This window comes from Haemaphysalis longicornis, unplaced genomic scaffold (genome assembly GCF_048455015.1).
Source record: "Haemaphysalis longicornis isolate Haplotype H1 unplaced genomic scaffold, Haemaphysalis longicornis Haplotype H1 scaffold_12, whole genome shotgun sequence".
NCBI lineage: Eukaryota > Metazoa > Arthropoda > Arachnida > Ixodida > Ixodidae > Haemaphysalis > Haemaphysalis longicornis.
This window is the reverse complement of record NW_027526225.1, coordinates 93,913,382-93,932,922: the sequence shown is the minus strand read 5'-3', so window position 1 is coordinate 93,932,922 and position 19,541 is coordinate 93,913,382.

The following is a 19,541-nucleotide window of genomic DNA, read 5'->3' as shown; positions in this document are numbered from 1 at the left end:
GGAGCCACCTGTCGGCAGCACGCTCGATGGGTTGACCATTCAGCGTGAAATGTATTTGTGCCTGCAGATGGTCGAGCCCTCCAATGACGAGGTATTTTGTCTTTTCTGGAGACGGACTCATTCCAGTCGGAGGCAGGCACCTGTCAATGGTATCAAGTCCGAGCTGAATTGTGTGGATGACTTGCTGCGTGTTCAGCGTAGTGCATCGAGGGTCAACCCAGATGGTGATATCATCAGCGTACATAGTGTGCTGCAGGTGTGGAATGTTGCGAAGTTGTTTTGCAATCTTCCGCATCACTAGGTTAAACAGCGTGGGCGAGAGGATGGCTCCTTGCGGTACACCAGTTGTATTGGTGAAGACAGGGGGGGGGGTGGTTTAGCTCCGTTCTAATTTCAAACGTACGGCCATTTAAAAAGCTTTTAACAAAATTAATTACCCGCGTACCCGCACCACAGTCCTGGAGAGCTTCAATAATGGCACTATGGCGGACGGTGTCGAAAGCCTTTTTGAGGTCGACTGCCACGATCACGGCGGGGATCTTCGTTCGTCGGCGCTTCTTGCCGGTCAAGTTGCGCAGGAGCAGCAGGCTTTCGTAGGTGCAAAGACCAGGGCGAAATCCAGTTTGCCCTTCGTCATAGTACGGCTCTGCGCCAGCGTTCTCAAGAATGTAGGTTAACCTGGTGAGAACCATGCGCTCAAGAAGCTTGAAAAGTGTAGAAGTCAAGGAGATGGGCCTCATGTTGTTGATGTTATTCATCTTTTTTCCTGCCTTAAGAATGGGGTAAACAACTGAGTGCTTCCAGTCGACTGGCAGCTCACCGGACATCCACACAGCGTTTAACTCTGATAACAACTGCATTTTGGCGTCTTCATCCAAGTTTGAAGCATGCGCCATGTAATCCCATCTTTACCGGGCGCGCTCCTCACGTTGATCGCCCCCAGAGCTATTGCCATTTCCTGTGCAGTGAACGGCGCATTTTGGGCCACATCATTCTCTGGTGGTTGCCATTGATACGTAGTCGGTGCCGGGGGAAGGATGTTAAAAACTTCTCTTTCAGGAGACCTCGGGCATCCGTGTGAGACGATCCCCAAAGAGAATTGTGTGCATGAAGGTCGCCTGTGAGAATGTATGGTTCGGGCATCTGGGCAACCAGCGCCTCGAAGTCGGAGCTCGAAAGTGCAAGGTAGGGAGGAATGTATATGGAGCATATCGTTACCAACCTATTAAATATTATTGTGCGGTTCCTACAGCCTCAATCACAGTGTTCAAGGTGACAGGGTGGAATGCTAAGGATTTCCGGACGATTATGGCCACACCGCCAGAAGAGCGTGTGCAGCCATCCCTGTCCTTTTTGTATACCAGGTAACTATTCAAGAAATTTGTGTGTTTGGAATTCAAATGTGTTTCTTGGACACATATTACACTTGGCTGATTAGCACGCAGAATCTAGTACACGTCGTCAAGATTATTCAGAAGGCCTCTGCAGTTCCATTGAACAATATTTTCTCTTCCCATTATTAAGTGTTCAGACCTACTGGAGTGTCACTATTTATGTAAGGTTTTTGGACGCTTGGGCTCTTGGAGGGGGTTTTTTCCTTCTCTGGAGGTTTGGATGAAGAAACCCGCTCCTCCCGCTGCAAAGCAGACAGGAAATGTCCCACATCTATCTCGTCATCAGATTTGTGGGGAGTGTCCGGCGGACCGGACCCCTTGAACTTGGCACCCTTCCCGGTGCCCTTCGTTGGAGCCGTGACCGCCGAGGGCGTTAGGAGCCCCCTGGGTGGCAGAGGCGGTGTGGCGGGGTTGGGAACTGCCGCGGGTGCCTCCGTCTGCATCTCCTGCGTGCCCTCGCGCGTGCTTTGGGCCGGTGGAGAGGAAGCAGTGGAGGCAGCGGCACCCCAACAGACGTGGTTGCCACCACAGCCGCTGCTGGCTGAGCGACCGATGCAGTAGAGGGTTGGGCTGCCCGGGGCAACCCTGGGGGAGGTGGGGGAGGGACCAAGTCCGACTCGGGGTACTGACTCCTGAGTCCCAGCCGAAACGAGACGCCGCTCGGCCCCTGGGCAAGCCGCGCCGGCGTACCTCCCCAGGGGGAAAGAGGCGAACCTCTTTCGCGCCTGTGGGAAGGTGATGTCCTCGTTGACTGTTAAGGCAATGATGTGTTTTTTTTTTGCTTGAACTTTTCCCAATCCTAGAATAGGCAGCGTGCGGTCCCTTGCAGTTCGCCCAGGTGAAGCTGTAGGATGTACAATTTTCGGTTAGATGATCATGTGCTGCACATTTTGCGCCCGTCAGTTTACCATTATCAAAAACCGCGAGAAATTATCAGGCTTTGGAAGAGAGATCGAAGGCAAAGAAGAAAAGGAAACTTCGGTGCGGCCTCTTTTCAGGAACTGATCCCGTTTGGGGGGGGGGGGGGGGGTTGAAAATACCATATGCTATAGTATAAAAGCAGGAGACGGGGGTACTTCATTCGCTTGGGTTACCCTGATACCGAGAGAGGTCCCGGAGCTCCCTGCCTAGTAAACACACAGGGCGCCCATCCGCCAGGGCGTGGCCTGGGCTCCGTCGGCCACCGTTCATGGTTTCTCACCCTCCACCTATCAACACATCGCCACGGTTGGATATAGCTTATGTTTTGGGGCTCGGGGTCCGTGGTGTCGCCAATACCGTCACCAAGATTACTCAAGGTGCCCCGTGCGGGGTTCACCTTAGAGTCAGTTCGTCAGCATATTCTTGACTTCAACCTGACATCATCCCTAACTTCATACGAACTCGACCTAACCTCAACCCTATTAGAAGTTGTCGCTTGGAGGCTTAATCCTATGAGTCAATGATGCGCATCTCCGCTTGGTCGAGTCAAGTGGGGTCATGGACGAGTCTTATGCAAAATTCTGCCGCTGCGTCAAATTGTCGGCGTGTGTGATGAAGCGTTCAATCACTAAAAGGGCGCCGTGGCTGCGTCGCTGTTCGAAGGCCCCTTCCAGCATTCCAAGTGTGAGGAAAAGATTTCCTAGAATCTTGTAAAATTACTTCATATCTGGGTTTGCTCGTGCAATAAGGCTTTGAATTTTCTGCTGCGTACATGTGACCTCACAATGGTTGCGAGTCGATTTTGGCAGTTGTACCTCCGTTCCGTGCTACAGTTAATATCTATGAGATGGTCTAACTCTTCATCGACTTCCGCAAGTTTAGGATGTATAGGAAGAGACCACATGATGTACCGTGGATTTCTGGTTGTGGCGCTTTCAATGCTGCAGAACAGCCCTTCGTGGCAAATTTCTTCTGGGCGGAAGTTGAACCCTTTTACTTTATTCGCTGGGTAGTTTTTTCTGAAATTAAAGAAGCAAAGCCATCGATCTTAGGGTGTGTAAGAGCGCGGTCGCTCTCATGGCTTTCAATATCAGTGATCAACCGAAAGCTGCCAACGAGAAAGTAAAGTCCGGACAACAGCTATGTGTTGCACAAAAAACAAAGGTTGGTCTGCCGTCATTAACAAAGCGGAGCTCACGATGGGACTATCAGACAGGCATTTGACTTGTTTCCGTTGCACAGAGCGTATTTTGCGTGTTGAAAAGTCCATATCAGAATTCATAGTGTCGGGGTGTCAGGGATTTGTATACCCAATCTTTTGTAATTGAGGCACCCTTACGGAGATCCAGTAACCCCAATTGGTCTCAACGGGGCATGGTATTACATCGTTTATCATAGGAGCGGCGGATCAGCGCAGAATTTCGGTACGTAAGGGCGGATAATTCCGGTGTTGCGCTTCGAAATATGAATAGCTAATAGCTCGTCCCCGAATCATGATCCTAGCCTGCACCCAACTATATGGCGGCACACTGCGCCCGAAAATAGGGAACCCTGTTTGACGACACCCGCCCCCAAACCTGGGTCTCTGTAGGCTAAAAGGCGGAAAGAGGGTTTCGGAAGTGGCGCCAATCGTGGGGTGCTGCGGAAATAGTGGTCGCTCATCGCGTATGCAACAAATGTTCGTCCGCTGCTTCCTTTCTCTGATCGTCTGCAGGCCGCAGGTTACTAACGAACGACCGAGGGAAAGAGGGAGCTCGGGTGTGACACAGGGCCATGGGTCATTCCATTTGGCGCGAAGCAGCCATCACTGGAAGGCGGTTAGGCGAAGAAAAAAAGGGTGAATAAAAGATGGGCGCTTGGTTCTGGGAGTGAAATTTCCTATCTCGATCAAAACACCGTCAAGTTAATAAGATATATAAATACTATATACAAACACATAAAAGTACTTACCCGATAAAATGAAAGTATTTGGGGTTGTTTACGTCGCTTTTATATTACCGGCACGGCTAGAGCTCGTTTTGTTTCATTAGTCGAAAGCCCATATGCATTCTCTCACTCACTTCTGCTAATGTACCCGTGAAACGTTTTTCTCCTTCTTTTCTCTTATCATTTCCACCCATGTGACTTCGCTTGCCATTTCGGCTGCTGTAGCTAGCCACATTGCCGGGGGCTTGTTTTTTTAGATGCGACGCTGAGAGGAGCATCTCTTGCCGGTGGCCCTGTCCTGTTTCCGTCGTCGTCGTCCGCGTCCGCACAGCTACTTCTCTCCTCCGTTCACACGCTCTCGTCTCGCCGTGATAGCGCGCCCTCTCCCCAAACATCTGTGGCGCGCGCAGTGTGGCGCGCTCTCTCACTCCGTCGGTGGGCGGCGCTGCGCGCGGCGCAAGCGCGCTGTGCGCATGTGCAGCGCCCTCTCTCTCCGCGGTCTCCTCTCCTTCGGGCGCGCTGCGCATTTAAGCGAGTGCCGCTCAGTCGACGGTCGTCCTCGCTGCGCTTGCTCTCTATGTCTCTCTCTCTCGCATTACCCGACGATTGCTCACGCAATTCGAGTAATCGACCCAACGGAAACGCACAATGGAACCCCCTTCAGCGTCGCATCACACCAGGGTTCCCGCGAGGGGAGGTGGGCGTAATTTTTTAAATGCAGAGCATTTCAATAACTCACGATGTCACCCGCGTTGGCGTCCGTAGTCCGCGTCCGCATCACTCCCCCTACACTATATAAAAAAATAATACTTGCCGGCGCCAGGTTTCGATCCTACGACTCTGCGGGCGGAACGCAAGGTGCACGGTACTCTACCAACTGAGCCACAAAGCCGACACAGAACGGAAGGTTACGAACGTGCCTTATATCCTTGACTCATTCAACCGTCGGCCAGAGGTGCGCCCTCTCCCCCGCGTCCTCCTCGCCTTCTCTCCGCTCGCAACGCCCTCTCTCGCCGCGTTCGGTTCGGGCGCGCAACAGGTGGGGACGTGCGCAACACCCTCTCTCGCCGCGTTAGGTTCGCGCGCAAGAACAGGTGGGGCGCTCGCATCGCGCTCTCTCGCCGCGGTCGGTTCGCGCTTAAACCACATATGTCGTTTAAGCGCGCTGCGGTCGCTAACATCTGTGGCGTGATCGTGACGTCAGCATCACGCGTTCACGTGGTGGCGATTTCAGCGCTATAACACTCTCTCGCGAGGGGCATTGGATTGGATTCGATTGGATTGGCTTGGATTGGCTTGGATTTGGATTGGATTGGATTAAAGTGGATTGTGTTGGATTGTGTTGTGTCATAGCCGCGCCACGTTGCGTCATAGCCGCTCCACGTTGCGTCATAGCCGCGGCAGGGGGTTCACGGCACGTTTCACCATCGACTTCATCGACAATGTCTACGCTGGAAGACAACAATTACAACAACAACAACCAATACGTAATCCATACGACTTGCAGGCGCGCCCTCCCGCAGAAATGCTCTGCATTTGATCGTGCCCCTCGCGAGGGGGATGTTTTTCTGTCGTTACATCTCTTTTTAAGTTGCAGCGCGAACGTTGACGTGTTGTATGGGCGACGCATGTATATCCAGTGACCCAACGTTAGGTTTGACGTCATGCCTGACATTGCCTGATGTACACTCAGTATGACGCAACTTCGCATTGCGAAAAGCTGCAGTAGAATGCTACCTAACGTTAAGCCTAAATGTGGGACGCTAATCCTAATGCCTCGCTTTGAGGTCCATCGTGGTCGACGGGTATTTTTTTAGTTACGCAAATATTTTTTTCGGGTAACTAACTTCAAATACATTTTCCCTTGTGCACAAAGGGCTACATATAAAAATTTCGTCAGACATAAAGGTGTCTACCGGACACCCCTGCCCCATCTATCGTGAAAACAACCATTCCCCAGTAGGCAATCCTGATAGCAAACAAGGTTGCGTACTATTTTTAGGTGTTCTTTTAAAGGCTCCCGGCGAACCATGTCTCGAGCAGTCTCATAGGCACCCATTGCCCATTATACGTGAGGGTATGGTGACCACATGACGCGAAAGGGCTGACTATGAGGCCGGAACCTTTGCAGCAGGGTTGCCAATGTTCTTGGCGATGTTCTGCTGCTTAGAAAATTTGGGAAAGGCCGCTTTGGAGTCCGTAATGATGTTAAGACGGGGAGACCGGCTGTGCGCTATAGCTATGCGTATTGCCAATTCCTCAGGCTCTGTGCAGGACGTGCAGCTTGCGGGTGCTGTAGTGAATGGCTCCCCGTAGTGGCGGTCACTGCTAGTGCCCATGTGTCCCTGTCTTGATATGGGACGGCATCGGAGTATACCACAGGAAAAGAAGTTCGGATTGCTGGGCCAGCTGGTACACATTGACGGAAGGGAAAACCAGTGAAAAAAGACGCAAACACAAAGGAGAGGTGGCACATCACACGCGCTGGTGTGTATTGTCTCTTCTTTATGTTTGCGTCTTTTTTTTTACATCCTACTTCAAATTTCAGGAGAAAAAATATCCAACAGTCTTTCCCACAATGACAGAATTAATCCGAATGTTAAGCCCTTTCTTCCATAAGTACTCAAATGCATTTTCTCTTAAGAACCGATTTTTGACACGCTCCGTTCATATAAAAGCACTAGTCGAACAAGGAGCGCGGACCGTGTATGCTCGCTTGTAATGCTCGGAATCCCAGACTTCTCGCCACTCTAAGCACACCTAAACACGTACTACGTAGGATTGCCTGGCCCGGTTGGACCTGCGGACGGCTTTCTTCAACGGTTAAGGAAAACGCTCTTGAAGTGCGATAATTTCTCCCTCGGGGTTAACTGATTCGTTTTGGTTTCTCCTTGTATATCTAGCAAATACGCGCCGTCGACTTAAAACCTTTCCTAAGAGCTAGTGCTAAAGACACCGTAGCGCATAGTGAAAGAAATAACGCAATAGTCATTTTATTTTAAATCGGATCGAGTCTATTAAAATTTGTTAATCTCCTGTGTAGCATGCTTAAGAAAAGAGTCCACGCTCCAGCACATGGTATAAAACGCGGATTGCATAATAAGCAAATGCTTCCAAGTACTCGCGTGCGTAATGCGTCTTGCAAGGCTCTCCGTTCCTTCACGAGGCAGTGGCCCCCGGTTGTGCGGTAATTTGTCTTCCAAGCTAATGGAAAACAGCCATCCGCTTGACATGGCACATAAACGCGTTCTTCGTGGAGCTCGTGTAAACTCCACCCCGCGCGTTAGAGGAATGCGCTGGAAGCAGCGGAAGTCGCGAACGAATCTGAGCTAGGCATGCTTTTTAAGTGCACAGCACTTTCAGACCGCGTCTTGTCGTCGTAGTTTGCTCGCTGGATCGAAGTTGAGCCTGCGTTTCCTCGTAACCGCTGTCGTCAGGGCGTAACCCAGATGCTTGAAAAGCAAAGTGGTTTATATAGTCATAGGCGTTTGAAACTCGTGAACCGCTGGCGCTTGTCATACATCTCCTCGTTCTTTAGCGCAAAGAAAATTGCAGGTACATTTGAGGCAAAATATACGCAATTAACCGGCCGTGCACCACGTTCATTTAGTTAGGAACCCTAGTTGGGTTGGTTTTTACGACAGTAAGCGAAAAGAAGTGGCAGTGCAACGCCGACACGTGCGGGAGGAGAAGCAAGCACAAAAAGAGCAGACCTCCCGCTGGCGCAGTTTCAGGGAGGGGGCGCGCGAGCACTCCGAAGCGGGAAATTTGATTTGCATTGGGTGGTAGCAGTGAGCGGATAACGGCGCTACAGCCCATTATGGCGAATCACTGCTCTGCACTTCCGACAGCTTTAACACTGATTACGACGGCTTCAATTTTGCATCTTTATAGAGCCGATCGCTCGTTCTTTAATTAAAACACATGATAATACTAACCGGAAATGACTTGAAAAACAGCTATAGGCAAACTTGTCGGCTATAAAAATGGACTCAAGAGATTCACTTCGTGGCAAAGTGTGGCAAGAGAGATATGGTTAAAATGCCAAGCTTTCCCCCTGAATCCAAACTAATTGAACGCGAGCCATTTCTTTCCTTGAGACGCTTGATGTGCGTTTGTTGAGACCCATGGTGATAGTCGGTTCTCCGGCAGTGCGTCTTTGGCGTAACCATTTGGATTTGGACTTTCACGTTGGACTGTAAAGACAGCCACTTCCGACCAAAGAAAGCTTCGCCCTTCAACTATCTTTCCCTTCACCCACAATCATCCTGATGTTAGTTGGCTTTCCTTCAGAGTGATTTGGGGAAACGTCGCCATCACTGTGGCATCGAAAGCTTCACTTTAATAAGGACTTAGTAACGGCTGCGGCAATAGTGACCACAACGTAGTGTCCATCACTGTTATAGTTTCGATCGCTGTTACAATCATTGCTGCTGTTTTATATTTATGTGTCACTGCTGTTACGTAATGCCTCCCAGTTTGTAGAACTATCTTGTTGTGTTCATTTGTACCAATTGTGAATTTTGAGGCCTTAATTCTTGTATAAACTCTCGATTGATTGATTGTAGGGTTTAACGCCCCGACGCAACGCAGGCGATGAGGCGCGCCGTGGTGGAGGGCTACGGATTAATTTTGACCACCTATCTTAAACGTGCGCCGAAACCTCGTACACACGGGCGTTTTTGCTTTTCGTCTCCATCAGAAAAGCGTCCGCCGCGGTCGGAAGTCGAACCCGCGACCTCGTGCTCAGCAGCGCAACGCTTCAGCCACTGAGCCCCCGCGGCGGGTTTGTATAACCTTTCGAATTCAGCTTAATGTGTTGTATAACTACGTACCAAGGGCGTACTCTTTCATTTGCTTTCGTTATGAGTGATTTTTTTTTCTTGATTTCTGCTAATTGAGGGCTTTCTGGCCACTGTCAAGCTGTCTCCAGCAGCTTTTAGCCCGGAAATCCTTTGAATTTTTTTCTGGAGAAAATAAAGATTATCTTATCTTAACATACACTACACAGGCAGCTCGGTAACTGTTTGTTTGTGGAGGCCAAAATATTTGAGGCTGATTTAATCAGAGTTTGCCACGAGATAATGAAAAATAACTGTCACATAGTGCGTAGCATCCACAGTTGAATCTTCTTCGTCGCTCTTTCCCTTAACGCCGTTGTTCCCTACGATGGTACAAGAGCGCAGCTGGAACAGCGGAAATAACATACTCCGCAGACCTTTTCTGCGCACAAAAAGCGGTGCTTTTTCACTCTACCAACTCGCCGACGGCTAGTGCGCACGTGATAATGTTTCTACGGGCGCGTGATGAGCGCGGCTGATGAGCATGGGAGCGGCCAACGCTTTCTGGTCACGAAAAAGGATTCAGTGAACCTCAATGGCGTTAAAAAGTATATAGCGATAATTGGCATGTTTTATGCGTGCTAATGTCTGAAGATCTTCAATATGCTCTCTGAAGAGCAGCAAGATGTTCTCTTCGGTTTCCCATCATCCGCCACCACCGCCAGTTCTAGAGTTGCGTGTGAAGCTCCCGTGCCTTTCGAAAACTGCCGCCTTAAAAGGACCCGGCAACACTTTCGATAAACGCTTTAACTCTTTTATTCGTGTCTGGAAGTACTGCGAAAGCTAAAGTTATCGCCAGCAGGGAGCCGCACTGCGGGATTTGCTCGTCGCACCAGATACGCGTTCTGTTTCTGCTTTGTTTTTGTAGCTTCAATTTTAAAGTTGATATCCAGAAGCGTTCCTTGCTGCAACTGATGCAAAACCGGCGAACAGCCGCTGTATGGCCTTAGTGACGTAATTCGCGCGGTCGAAGAACGTCAACACCGGGAAAGAGAGCAAAATATTTTGAGCGAGTTTCCAAGTTATCTGATGAGCATAGAACAGCAATTTTCGGTTGAGGTACTTTGCGACACCCATAACCTAAGTACTGGGTGTGTTGGGTGACAACGTTCTGCAAGCATTTTAAATTAAAAAAAAAAGAGTTGAAGAATGTGTTGCAGGGTCCCTTTAAGCCGGTGACTATTGCGTGTGCAAGATCAGCACCGCAAAAGCAGCTACTCCACGGTTAGTATGCTTTCATAACCACGTGCCGGAGGCACAACGGCAAGTATTCTTAGAATTCGTGTATTCATTTGTGCTATGAGCAATGACAGATACTTCTGCACCCCTGCGACCTGAAACATGCGCAAGTCTCGAATACAAAATCATAACTGGCTATTAGCAGGGACCAGTGGCTCTAATGACACCGATTTTCGCGTCATATACAGAGCCGCCTAAGCTCTACATCAACAAGCTCCCAAATGGCAAAATAGCGTTTTTTTTTTTTTTTTTTGAGATGTGCCCTAGGCCACGCATGCACTGTGTTATCGGCGCTGGACACTAACAGAACGGACACATATTGCCGAAAAGTCCCCCACCCTCTCCTTATACACCCAGAAAAGCATAGAATGCTGTCGCTGTCAAGGAACACCTTAGGATATGTGGAGCGAAACCCGGGTTAGAAAGATGAGAATAGACCCGCTTTTTCTTCCGCGCTCAGACCCACACAGCAGCAGCAGAATAATAAATCCTCGTACCTAGTCTACTCAAGTGATCCACAACTCGAAACAGGCTGCTGAGCCTCCATCATCTGCCAACGAATCCACCAGCTCCACAGCAAAATGTCATCAAAGGTGAATGTGTCATGGGTTCCTTGTCACACCAGTATAGTAGCAAATGAACGGGCTGACTTCCTGTCGCACGATTGCCCGGTTCCATCATTCACGCCCACTTCTCAAGTGACCCATGGCCCACACGAATGGCTGAAAAGGAGGATCCTCGGGGCTGAACGCGTGCTCTCATACCTCCGTGCTCGGTTCTCCTTCCCGTCAACCTTACCGGGACGGAGTAGGTTGTACTACGAAGGATCCGGCTGGGGGTGGCTCTTACTCCTGCACGCACTTGTGAATGGAAAACAATGCCCAACTAGCGCTGATGAAACGGTTCCGGTAGACCTTCACCATCTATGAACGCTCCCTGGAACTAAGGACATTATATGTCTGATGGCAGTAGGCCTAAATTTCCTGCACGACGCCCATTACCATCGGTGGCTCCATGGCCCTGCCCACCCTTCCTTGTTTGACTTAATCCGGGAGGCTAACCTAATTTTCTGTATATAGAGCGGACTCGCTTATGTCTACTAAGGCTTGAGGCTATGAAATAAACGCAAACACAACAACAACACAAATACTGCAACGGTGCTCATACGATCGGAGGTTCTTGCGCTCGTTACTCTCGCTGCGATACCAACACGCCTTGCTTGTTGAATGGCTACAACACACGGCCCTCGGCGGCAGAGCGACGCTTCCCGATCACGCCATCATCCCCGTACAAGCTGCCGCCGCCCGAGAGGATTTTTCTGGCTGACTGTTTTCGATCGCGGCTCTCCCGCTGGGAATAACAGCTATGACACGCGGCGCCCAAACTACCGCTCGGACGTGAGGACTTTCGCGCGTTCTATACAGCTCGCGCGCGAAATGCTCCACAATCCCGAAGCGCCGGAGCGTATGCAAATGGCTAATCCGTGCACTGCGCGCTTCGTTACCCTTTAGGGTGAGCGCGCAAACGACCCGCGCTAACCAATTGTAAATGCCAAATGGCCACGTTAATGTCTCTCGGCAGCCGGTTCGGACGGGCAGTTACTCGAACGTTGCTTAGAGAAATCAAACACCCCATGCGTGTCGGACATGGAGTAGCGTGCGAAGAGAAAACATGATGCGTGCTCTAAACGAGATCGAAAAATGCAGTGTCAGCATGAAACCCAAATAAAAAGGTAAACTAAGACAATTGACTTACTCTTTGAAATACAACAGGAAACAAAACACTATAAAGAAAAAAAAGATATATCCAGTACGTCGACTGCAACATATATTGAGGGCACTCGAACGTGGGAAGTGAGGACACAAATTTTTACCAAGTGCATCCCAAGAAAAGCGAGAGCAAAGGACAAAACGTATTTAGCAGAATGTTTTCGCCTCACAACGAAAGCGCGGTTATCGTTCCCGTCGCACCCATAAAGAAAGTGTCTGCTAACTATTTCGCAAACATTTGCGGTCCCGCAAATGTTTGCCCAGCCCTATCATCCTACGCCCAGCTCCCAAGTAACCCATGGGCCACACGAATGGCTGCAAAGCAGGATCTTCGACACCGAACGCTTGCTCTCATACCTCCGTGTTCGGTTCTCCTCCCCCTCGACCTTACCAGGATGGAGGAAGTTGTACTACGAAGAATCCGATTGGGCGTGGCTCTTACTCAACCTGCGCGACACACGACACGCAGTAACTACGGTATTTCAAAGCGAAGCTTTAGTGTTCTGACAGATGCCGTCCGTAACGCAAGAACGCCCCGCAGAAAAGCCGACTTTCTCTGACGATGATGATGAATGATCGAGGGGGAATTGAAAGATAAAAAAACGCTTCCGGTGAACGGAAACGAACCTGGGTCTCCCGTGTTCTGAAGCCGGCGTCTGTCCGATTGCTCGATTTTGAAAAGTTCGAAGCGGCTTGGAGAAATAAAACGACAACCAAAGAATCAGTCACGAGAAAGCTTCTCGTTCAATCATCTTCTTCAGTATACGAAGGGGAACATAATTTTTATCGTTGCTTTCCCTTTACTTGTTTGTTCTTCCATAGCTAGCGACAACCGCTGAAGATCTGTCTGTAATATTATGACTTTGTGATGAGGTCCTAGCAGCGACTGACACCGAATTTAGTGATACATTCCCATGATGAAGCACCCCTCTACACTGCGTTACTTTTCAGTGTCCCTTTTTACTGCGGATATAGCAGCCACAAAAAGATCATCTTGTAGACTCTCTGACCCTTCTTTGTGCCACTTTATTCGCAGACGGTCAGTAGAAATAAAACACTTTCACCGCAGCTTGACCCAGACGGGGCGCCAATTTTCGAATGGGTTTTCACCAAACACAGCTGTACAGATACGTCGCTCGGTATTTATGAACAAATTTTCTTTTTCTTTCAACGTTATCAAATCATCGGTCATTGACTCCATGGATAAGTTGAGCCTCTCGCCCTCAGGCCTCCGGTTTCCAACCACAGCCGCTTATCGACTCGCATCTTGTACGTTATCGGGATCCAGGACTAACGCCCGAACCGCATTTTTTTCTTGCGCCCACTATGCTGGCGAGCACTCACAAACGTAACTTCGTTTTGCCGCAGTTCGGAGGGGATGAAAAAGTGACTAAATGAGTGCCTCAGATTTCCACGGATGCCAAAAGCTGAGCGTTGGCGAAAAGCCTGGGCAATTGGAGTGAGGTTTTAGCTTTCACCACCATACACAGATGAGTACCCCGGGGCGGTCCAAAGACAGGTATATGCATGCTTCCTGGAATAACATAAATCCTTAATTACGGTGCCTCTAAACATATAATTTTTTTATTAGTCTGAGCTTCAAGCTACGTAGGTGCTTTCACAAAGCTGTCCCAAAAAAATATACAAAACTATAAATAAACCTTACGTAATATACAAGCAATATCTCCAATTTGCGTGACCGATGTAACAGACGCCTCCCACAAACTGACACATCCTCCTGCCCTCACTGCTCAAAAAGAAATCGAAGCTGCTATTCAAGGGAAATAGGGTTAAGACGCCAAGCTTTCTTCATGCAAACTGACTCAAATAAAAGTCAAACATTCACGCTGCCAAAGTCCAATATCTAACCTGCCTAACTCTAAGCAAAAGCTACTTCTACTCAGCCAAAGTAGAAAGCCAACGCCCGCCAGCCAACCCAAACTACATGCTGAGGGACCTGAATGCGATGACGAAACGTTCATCATTATCAGCGATTTTACTACAATGCGAATGGGACTTCCAGTGCTATACCGAATCGTGTTATGTGCGTAACGACCTCAAATCGCCTACGTTTGTGGTATGATCCATGTGTCCTTGCGTAAAACCGTTGTAGATAGGTAGTTTTTCTGCAATAAGTTTTGTCGTAACTACATCGCCTTCAGTAACGCATAAAAAGCTTTGCTTTAAAAAAGAAGAGATCTCGCAACCACTCTTAAACGCTGCAAATCAGGTCGAAAGACGATTGATTGTACGGTCCCTGCCCCGTAACTCCCACCTCTCTCTCCTTCCCCCCATCATGTTCTTATCCTCCTTCCTAGCTCTTCTGAGTAAAAATGCGATAGAGGTACTTACGATGAGCACGCGGTGTCTTTTTCGCACAGACCAAGTGTTTTGGCCAAAGCCTAAAGTCACATTTTCCAGGAGAAAAACGCGGGTTTTAATAGTGTGGTTGGTGTGGTGAGGTGCGCATGCTGGCTAGGAAAATACTGTGGTATTCGTGTTTTGCATGAATTGATTTGGTCACAAGTCAGGGCATAGAGACGGTGTCCGCAACCTGAACATTTTAAAGAACGTAGGTACAGTTTGAAAAAAAAAAAAAGAACGCTGTGAAGTTGCTGCTTATTGGCCTACGTTGATGGGTAAGGTGCTGCTTCGCAAAGAATTACCCCGTGGTTTATGTACTACTAGTAAATTTAAATGGCCGGTTTCTAGAGTGCTCTGATAAACCCTCGAAAGTTGACTGTCCAACTTTTATGCTAACTGAACAAAAAGACTTTAATATTTATTCAAGTTTCAACACGAACACTGTGAGTGTCTTCGTGGGACCGAAGGAGAGAGAGGGGTACTAGTTTCATGGAACTGCGACTAAATCAAAGCCGTTGCGGCCAAAGCACCCACCGCATCTCTAACAGAGTAGAAAGACTCAATTAAAACACTCTCAACGAATGATTCTGTTAAAACCCAGCAAGCGCAGTTTCGCTTGAGAGTAACATGCTGTATTCGAAGCACGAAAATAAGGCACAGAATAAGAGCCATCGGAAGAAGAAGTGAGGCGGCCGTCGAAGATCAGAGGAACTTCGTTGGACGAGCTCGCCGATCGCGAAGAGCCCTTCTAGAGGCAGTCGGTCGGGCAGCCATCGCTTCTTCAGCGGCACTTGCAGCCTCCACTGGTCCTTACGTTGCTGTTCCCAATTACATTACCGCACCACCGCGCAGTATTTCGTTGTCTTTTTTTGCAGGAACAGATCTTTTCACTCCTAATCCTTTTGCACGATAGCGCTACTTAGCTAATTCTGCGAAAGAACGGCCGTCACCACAAATCTGCACGCGTAACAGAAAAGCAAGGGTATAAAATAGCGACGGCACACCAAAAAAAAAAAAAAAAAACATTAAAGCCAGTTTTGGGCTACTTAAACCCGGAAATGTCTCTGTCTGTCTGCATGTCCGTCTGTTCATCCATCCCTCGATTCAGGTTTCCTTCCAGGAATTAAAATATTAGTGGAACTGCTGGTTTATACACACTAAGCTTTTTCCGAACCACTAAATGTGGAAGCACTCTTCAAACTTGTCGACATTTTTGAGCCAAAAAGAAAACATTAGTCATATATAATTCTAAACACCGATGCACATTTCGCACTCACAGTGTTCTTTTAATGAAAAATAAATGCGTGCTGGGCATTGGTGATATCAAGAAAATACATACTGACAGCCACATTTTGTCCCCAAAATACAAAAAAAAAAGCTCGCGCGATTCCGAACCTCCTGGCAGTGTTTCAAGTTCAACAGTAACAAAACGTTCCACTAGATGTTCGCAAACATCAGAACGAGGGAAAATTGAATTGACTTTAGCAAACCTCCTACTTTTTTGTCCTGGGAGGATCAGAAAAGATTGGAAAAATATGAGAGGAGTGCGGGGAAGAGAAGATAGACATTTACGTGGCAGGGGAAAACAGGCGACTATCGTCTTTCGATGACATTTGCAGGGAAGTCAGCAAACACGTGACCATTTTCCCCAGTGGCTGCGATACCCTTACATAGCAGGTCCTTCGGGAAAAATACAACACAAGAAAGAGCGCGGCACGTCCATCGATTCGGCTGCGATGGGTTCCGTACCCGCACTGCAGAAATAAGCCTGAGGACACCCAAGCACTCCTATGTGATTGCAAAAGTACGAGTGTCTAATTGAAAATCTGCTACCATTTTCTTCCCCCTCGCGCTGCCGAAGACATTCGTAACCTTTCCTATATTGACGTTTTGTTTCGCGATTAAAACTGAACACTTTCGAATGGCTTCAATCTTTCTCATACGCCCTGCGCCGCTTCTCATTCAAGAGCCGTGTTATGGGAGAGTTGACGACGATGGTAAATCGCCCGTGCGGCTTCATTTTTCCGCTTCCTTACTTAAGCCTAAATCTGTGGTGTACTCGCACGAACGGCCACCTCCCTATACTGGCGAGTTTAAGATCGCACCCTGGAACGCCTCGTGATATGGTACGTTTCTCAGGAACCCTTTCACAAATTTCGACACCCACACCCTTCTTTTCGCTCGGTGAGCTGCTATGGCTATCGCATGAAAACACACACAAGCACACACGCGCACGCGCACGCACACGCACGCGCAAAGCTCGCGTTGCTAGGCAACGCCTGGGCTGGCGCACAGCCTCATGGAAAAGATGAGATGGTGAGGGAGGCCGTGACTCCGTCGCGCTAGCCTATTACCAACGCCGTACAAGACAACCTCAACACCGCCAAACGTGCAAAACAACCTTCTTCGACGAAACAACGCCTATTCACCATGCCGCAACACTAAACCGAGCGACACAGCTCAGCGGCGTATCTCAGCGGTAAAAGAATGCAGTCGCTATTGGGCATCACAAGAATCCCCTACGTTCCAATGTAGTATTTTTTTTCGCTCCTACGGTAGTGGCCTCAGTTGTGGGATGATGTGCGCACAATATTAACAAATAAAGAAAACCGGTACAAATTAACTTGTCATGAAGGAATGTATGTTTTATTTTTATTTTGTTCGTTGTGTAGATGTCGCCCTGGGTCCCTTTCACCTCAGGTTATTTTTAAAGACGGTAGTCTTTCTTGGGCTACTTGAACGGGAAAATTTTGTCTGTCTGTCTGTCACTCGAATCAGCTATCCGGCTAATGTGAAATTGATGCTGCGAATAGTCTTATATACTCACTGCCATATCTAAGCGTCTAAGTTTGGTGATACTGTTCATACTTGTCAACATTGTTGAACAAGAACAAGGCATTACGTAAATATAAGGCAGAAAATCAATACATGGGGGATATTTGCAGTGTTACTTTATTAAAAAATTTACAGATGATTGCTTTTTGCGATAGCGAATAAATTACATCAACTGCAGAAAACCGTCGCCTGCTGTTGCTTGTGCTAGCTGTCGTAATAAAAAAGAAATCAAACGGCAACAGAAACGAAAGGTTCCACTAGATAGGTTCCGCGTTGCGCTTGGAACGCTCGAAGAATAGGGCAACGTGGTTTACAAACGTTGTAGTAGGGTGCCTCGACTCACGCGCATCTCCACCGTAGGGCAGCGCTGACATCGAGGCACCTGAGAGGCGCAGTGGAAGGCGGTATATTTAAATTGACGTGAGCAAACCTCTAGCGTGTTAATTTGGGAGGAACGAGACGGGAGAAGAACAGCATGAGAGGTGACCGGGAAAGAGAAAGGATGCATTTACTTGCCAGGGGCGAAAGCCGACTATCGTCTTGCGTCGACATTTGAAACGAAAGGAGCACATACGCGGCCAATTTTTTCGTCCGCCGGCAAAGAGCTACGAACGGCTACGGCTACGTGTTTTCATATAGCTTTACAGTGAGAAGCTCCTAGAAACCTTCATTTTTTCTAGAGGTAACTGTTTTCTTTGTTTTGTTTCTTTTTCTTTTCAGCCTCTTTTTGTTTAGGCATTAATACTAGTTATCTAACTTATCTGGACAAGGGTATTCGAACAGGAAACGTAATGGCGGCTACAATGGGTGGAGGGTAGAGAGAGAGAGAGAGAGAAATAACTGTTTATTAAGGAGTTTAGCTCAAACCCAAACAGGAGATGGATACTCCAGGCATTGGAGTATACAAAAGGTACCATACTTGCCCTAAGGAACAACAAGGTTTGATTAAGTACATTGGGACAGCAGCGGCTGAAAGATCGCATGGACTCCCAGTAACTACTTGCTCTGTACAGCACACAAGCACACACACATATATATGCATGATTCCTTACAGCAGCGGAATATAGTCCAAAAAAACAACCTATATACATCTATATTCAAGGAAAAAATTAAGAACGACAAGCATTTAATTTACAAAAATATACCTTCTGCTGCTGCGCCCCCCAACGACAAACATAAAAGCAAAGAGCGCCAGCACCGCTTAACGTATACTAGCCTGTATGCCCATAACCCAGACAGTTCTGTGGAATATCGCTAGTCTTTGCGATGATACACGCGCCGGAAGGGCTCCATGTTATGTTTACACCAGATGTTCAAATAGAAACTATTGGTTCCACAAAACTTGCAAAACACAATCCGAACGCGTTTCTCTTCAAATACGGAAATGTGCCGTTCGAATGAATAACCTGCGCTGGCGTCGACGTTCTCGACACTGAGTAGACGCACGGGACGTCTCACGACACTTCCAATAAGCTTAGACTGATGACGACGCGTTTTTTTAGCTCGAAAGACGGATTCGAAAAGAAAACGTAATGCTCTGAAGGTTTTCTACAGATCCTGCTAAAGAACGATCGTGAGTGTTTAAAGCAAGAAAGAGGTCTTCAGACATGTTTTGTAGCGCTGACATCTTGGCATATGCTGGTAGTCCCCTTATCCGCCGATTGTCTCCGCTGTTACGTGCATTGCGTTTTATTTCCGCTGATCGTTTGCATTTATTTTTCTGGAAACATACATTCGGCATATCGGAGAGTCGTAGTCGCTTTGTGTTTCTCAACGCAAAAGATTTTGACAGAAAAAAAGCACTCAGCAAGTCGGGCGCTGTCTTCCACGGTGTCGCGGACACGTCTGGCTGAATGAGCCGACATTGACAGACAAGCGAAGGAGAGCAAAACACTGAATTTCCAAGAACTATGGAAAAGAAGTGCTTTCAACGGGTGCTTTCAACTTGACGTCGAGCTCTTGCGCTCGAATGTGCAACGCGTCAGACAATCCGGTCGTTTTCGCTCGAATGACAGACAGCGAAAGTGACTCTTCGACAAAGCTAATAACTTCTTTGGTATCGGTAATGGGCTGAAACAGGCAGCAAAGATCTCTGAAAATACATTTGTAGCTCTGCATTCGAAGCGATTTCACGATAACAATGCTGACGGTTCGTTGATGTGGTTGTATTTCGTGCTTCTCTAGTAACATTTTTTGTCTTACGTTCCAGTTATTGGGTTTGTATATTCGTAACGCCATACGAGGGATCCAAG